The sequence below is a fragment of the Gavialis gangeticus genome, unplaced genomic scaffold (genome assembly GCF_001723915.1).
Source record: "Gavialis gangeticus isolate Ggan-Ray unplaced genomic scaffold, GavGan_comp1, whole genome shotgun sequence".
NCBI lineage: Eukaryota > Metazoa > Chordata > Crocodylia > Gavialidae > Gavialis > Gavialis gangeticus.
The window spans coordinates 48,146,384-48,151,757 of record NW_017728996.1 but is presented as its reverse complement, the minus strand read 5'-3'; the positions used below and the strand labels follow the sequence as shown (position 1 = coordinate 48,151,757).

General features: G+C 50.2%; 1 long non-coding RNA gene across 3 annotated transcripts in view; it reads left to right on the top strand.

The window, feature by feature from the left end:
- The window catches only part of LOC109288730, a 21,432-nt gene that overhangs the window by 6,585 nt on the left and 9,473 nt on the right, over nt 1–5,374 (top strand). Inside the window, exons 1-2 of one of the 3 annotated variants that reach the window (XR_002095215.1) lie at nt 11–188; nt 1,661–1,939. This is a non-coding gene — a long non-coding RNA (uncharacterized LOC109288730). Of the gene's footprint in view, nt 1–10; nt 189–1,660; nt 1,993–5,374 lie in introns of those variants that run through there. The other 2 variants (XR_002095213.1, XR_002095214.1) reach the window with 2 other exon arrangements.

The following is a 5,374-nucleotide window of genomic DNA, read 5'->3' as shown; positions in this document are numbered from 1 at the left end:
CCCGCCGCCCCGGCCCTGGTGCGGGCGGAGCTCGCTGCCGAGCGGCCATTTGCGAACGCGGAGCCGCGGCCGCTCCGGCAGCCTCGCCCCAGCCTGGGGAGCCGATGCCCTCCTGGGAGCTCCCTGTGGGAGGTGCCGGCTCTGGGGCGCTCGAGGAGCACGCCCCATTAAACTTTCCAACACGCCGGGTAGGTAGGAGTGTTTCTCCCCCACCTTCTACCAGGGAAACTGAGGCACGGGCTGGGGCAGAGGGGAGCTAGAGCTGCGGTGTCCTGGCTCCTGGGGCTGCGCTCGCGGGTGGGTGAGGAGAGCAGGGCTGTGGCTGAGGCGCCAGCAGATGTTGGGGATCCTGAGACCTGACTTGGTGTGTAAATGCTCCGACAATATCAGGGACCCTTCGGGCTTGAATGCAGAGCAGGCCACCTGCTGTGCGTTTCCAGTGGAGAGGGAAGGAAATAAAGCTAGATTTATTTCACATGCTGTCGATATTAGAGGATGGTGGGATGTAGGTAGATGATACCTTCAACCTTCCTTATCCACACCACGGGTGCAGTCAAAGTCATGTGCGGACTCACTGGCCAAGGGCTGTCCCGCAGGCCTTAAAGTCCATTTGGGGGATTTCAGGTGGCTCCCTGCAATGCACCTTTTGGAGGGGCAAGCAACCTCTTCCACCTGTGGGCCAGAACAACCCACTCTGGCTCAAAGGCAGCTGAGCCGACACTAAGACGTCTCCCACCACTCCTCATCCCCGCTATGCCACGGGCAGAGCGCCTGCAGACCAAGGCTCCTGCTGCCAAAGGTCACTGAAGTGTCGTGTCTGTGGGCTGGTCCAACTCACAGGCCATAGGTTGCTGACCCCTGGCCTACCTTGATTTTCTACACCAATGTTAGCAACAGTGTATCTGTCCACCTAGTTCAGGCTGGTGGTAAGGAAATCCACAAAGCCTGGCAGTGCAGGGTCACAACTAATATGCCATTGGTTACACTAGTATATTCTAATAGTCTAGTCCATGATACTGTTACAGTAGGGGTGGATCTGTAGCTGGTTTAGGGCACGATCCTGTAAGAAGAGGCTGAGTACCTTTGTCAGCCAGTGAACTTCCTGCCTCCAGTGGTGGCTCAGCATTTCTTGGGTACAAGCCCCTAACTGACATGCCTCTGTGCTTCGTACAGCTGTTTACAGTGTAAATTTAACCATCTGCTCTCTCTCTCTGTGGCCAGTCCTTTATTCCCTTCACTTTTCCCCGCTTCAGGTGCTCAGTACGAAGTGTTTTGAATATTACTCAGTTTAAAAATCAAGGACACGATGGAGCATCTCAGCACAGCGCACAGCTCTGAACTCAGGAGTCACAAACCCAGGGTCTTCTTAAACCCAGGGTCTGAAACAAGCAACACAGCAGTAACATCTGTGCTGTAGTTTCCCTGCCCATCAGGTTGAACTCTGTTTCACAGGGATGCTGCAAGTAGGACTGGACGAGCAGACCAAAAGTACTTTGAAAAGACTGATATCAGTGCTAATTAGTAATAATTAGCATTGTCAAATATTGAAAAAATTCAGTGGCTTTAATTTGCCAGGGGTAAACCTCACTCCAAGACTGGGGGCAAAGGTTACATCCCAGTGCTGCTGGCCATGCTCATGCCCTTTGTTTTTGCTTTCCAGAAACATGTGGTGTACACTCGTCAGCCTGGACAGACTGAATCTCAATTGCACACACAACTATTTGGAGAACAAAAAGTTTCAAAATGACTCTTTGCAAGTGTTGGCTGAACCTGACGCATTCATTCAATCAGAGAACAGAGGTGCTACCATGTGACTCGCCCAACCAATCATAACCAGTGAGCACATTATGAACTTGAAGAACAGTGAGAACTGTGGTTTGCTGTCGCATGCTGCACTGTGGGTGCTCCTCTCTGCCCCTCAGTTACCTGGAGCACTGCGGTGAGCTTGCTCGAAGTGTCCCTTTCTCATCACCAATTGCTGTGCCCCAGCAGGTGATTCATTCATGACCCCAGACTCCAAAGTGCATCTCTATAGCCCCTCTCCCATCTTGGGGATAGTACCCTACAGTCTTTCCTCTGATCTGTAGTGACTCCACCTCACTCCCACTCCTAGGTGCCAAACCACAACCCCTGCATAAAACTGCCAGAGCCAATTTTCCACCCGTGCCTTGTTGCTTCCTCAGGCCATCTCCTCACTCACCTCCTCTGGAACACATCTCTCCCTCCATTTCCTGAGTTCCTCAAAGGCACTGATGGCCCTCCTCAGTCTTCACCACAGGAGATTTCTTTCAGTATCATCTCGGCCTCTGAGACCAACCTGCAGCTCCCTTCTTTCCAGGCAAGGCCCAGCAGCACCAGCTTCCTTTGCTGCTTCTCCTGGACCAAGTGTCCTGGAAGGCAGCAGGTAGTTCCTGGTCTGCAGGCCACACACTCCCTAGAGGTCTCTGTGCTTTCTTCCCAGCCAGGGACCTTCCACTAGGACTTCTCCATCCTAAGTCAACAGACAAGGCTAACTGAACAGTGCTGACCAGTGTCAGGCCATTGAATGGGCAGGCTACCCTTTTATAGTCACAGAAAAAAAGCAGCAAATTAATCAAGCCAAGGGGAGATTTGCAGTAACACGAATGGAAATTAAGTGCCCAGCTCTCATTTTCACCTTTGACAATTCTCTTATCAATGATGAATGAATGATTTGTTCAGCCCTATCTATTAGTTTGGCCTTGCTAAGCAGGACAGCTTAGTACTTTTCATCCCCCTGGGCTGACCAGACCTAGTTTTTTGAGGGGCTGTGCCAGGTTCCCAGCTAGATACACTGAAGCAGCCTAGATTCAGCTACTGGAGTGAGTGGTGTGCTAGCTAACCCAAGTTAGAAATCCATCCATCCTTCCTTCCTTCCTACATGCTCTTCTCTCCACCTTGGGGGAGCATGGGGGCCAGTATCTGTTTCTGTGTTGGGCCCGGTAATGTACTGTGTCCCACTGAGTAGAACAGCTTCCCACCATAGTTAAACAGAAGGCAGGGCAGGGTGGTGCATTGGAGACAAAAATGAGTGACGCTTTTTTTCAACATCAAATCAAGCATGACCCAGCCAAAGAACCCTGAAGCAAATGAATCAACCAGTTGCCTTTCTTCCACAACACAACTTTTATTGCCAAAATTGAACAGGCGATAGAGACTCAAAGGAGTTTACTAGGGACTTTGTTCCTGCTGATTGAATTTACACAGAGGGTGTTGAGAGAGAGTGGTGATGGGCAACCATACAAGGCACTAATGTCTATGTCTGGATAGGGCACAGTGCAGCACAGGAGGCTGCAAATCCCCTGAGCACTACAGATATGTGCCCTGAGGAACTCCAGCTGTTCTGGTGATGCCTCGCTTTGTCTACTGCTCTGTGCACACACACTTACACTGGAGGCTGAAGGATATGCAAGTCTCAGCACGTAGGCAGCTTCTGAGCCACAAGCCAACCTGGTGGCTTAACTAACTTGATACATCCCATCACCTCCCCTGGGTCCAAGCAAACAGATCCCCTGCATGATCTGTTCCCAGCATAGGAATGGGAGCTGAGCCAATTTATAACACAAGCCAGCTCTGCCCCAGCTGGGGAGTCTTCAGGAACAAGGAGGCTGTTTACACTTACTTTCAGACCCCTTCATGCTGCCAGAGTGAGGGGAGAAATCATCCAACTAAGGGACAGGCCCTAAGTGAGTGTGTGACAGTCATACAAAAGCAGGGCTGGAAGGCAACTGGAGGAGGTCATCTAGTCCAACCCTATGCTCAATCCAGGATCATTCCTATCCAAATTGTCCCATACAAGTGCTTGTATAACCTATTCCTAAAATTACACAAACTCCTCTGTCATACAATTACAAGGCACATTGGCCCACGACACCAAGAAAACCCTACCCTGCCACAGGTAAAGCAGGGGGATGAGGGCACTGTCAATGTCCTGCCCCTGCAAGGATTTTTAAAATACACTCAAGATCCAAGGAAGAGGGCCCTGCTCCCATAGTGCAGACATGTTTGGCTACACCTTGCCTTAGGTATGTTTCTGCAATTATGATACCCCTGTATCACACACAGGTAAAGGTGACCTGAAGAAGGGCAGAAATGGGGGTTCTGGTTTTTCAGTTTCTTCATAGTGTTTTAACAAAATCTGAAAGGTGATTTGATTGCTACATCACTAATGGAAACATCTGGCATGTCAAGTTTTATCCTCCCTATTTTGCTGGAGGTCTCTCAGACTCCTGAGATACAGACTGGGGGCTCTTGCAACCCATACCAGCATGGACAGGGTGTCAAATATTTTTCCATATAACCCTTTTTCCCAGATGCAAAAGGAAATGGCCTGAGTTTCGGAGGTGCCAAGCACCCACAGCTTCCACCAAATTTAGTGAGAGAGCTGGTGCTAGGGCACCTCCGATATCTCAGCCCAAAGACCTTGAATGAAAACCATGTCCTTATTCATAGATGTTTGGGATGAAAGTGACCTTAGCAGATCATCAAGTTCAACCCCCTGCCCTGGGCAGGAAAGAGCACTGGGGTCAGATGACCCCAGCCAGGTGCACGTCTAGCCTCCTCTTAAAGATCCCCAGGGTAAGGGAGAGCACTACCTCCCTTGGAAGCCCATTCCAGATTCTGGCAACCCTTACCGTAAAAAAGTTCTTCCTGATGTCTAAACTAAATCTGTTCTCTGCCAGTCTGTGGTCGTTGTTCCTAGTTACCCTAAGGGGTGCCCTGGTAAATAGGGAATCTCCTATTCCATGCTGTCCTCCCCTGATGAATTTGTAAGTGGCCATAAGATCACCTCTCACCCTTCTCTTGCAGCGGCTGAAGAGATCCAGGACCCTCAGTCTCTCCTTGTGAGGTTTTGCCTGCAGCCCCCTAACCATATAATTGACCCTCCTCTGAACCCTCTTGAGGTTGTCCACATCCCTCTTGAAGTGCAGTGCCCAAAACTGCATGCAGTACTCCAACTACAGCCTGACTAATGCTGCATAGAGGGGAAGTATCACCTCCCTGAACCTGTTTGTCAGGCACCTGCTAACGCATGATAAAATATGGTTAGCTTTACTGATGGCTTTGTCACATTGTCATGTTCATCTTGGTATCAACAATGACTCCAAGATCCCTTTCCTCTGCCATGCTGCTGAGAAGGTCCTCCCCCAGCCTGTAAGCATGCTGGTGATTCCTTCTTCCTAAGCGCAGCACTTGCATTTGTCCTTATTGAACCACATCCTGTTCTGTTCCACCCATTTTCCCAACCTGTCCAGATCTGCCTGGATTAGTCCCCTACCCTCTGGTGTGTTAACTTTACCCCATAAGGTAAAGTTAAGGAATATCTTGAGAAGCTGGATACCTTCAAGTCAGCCGG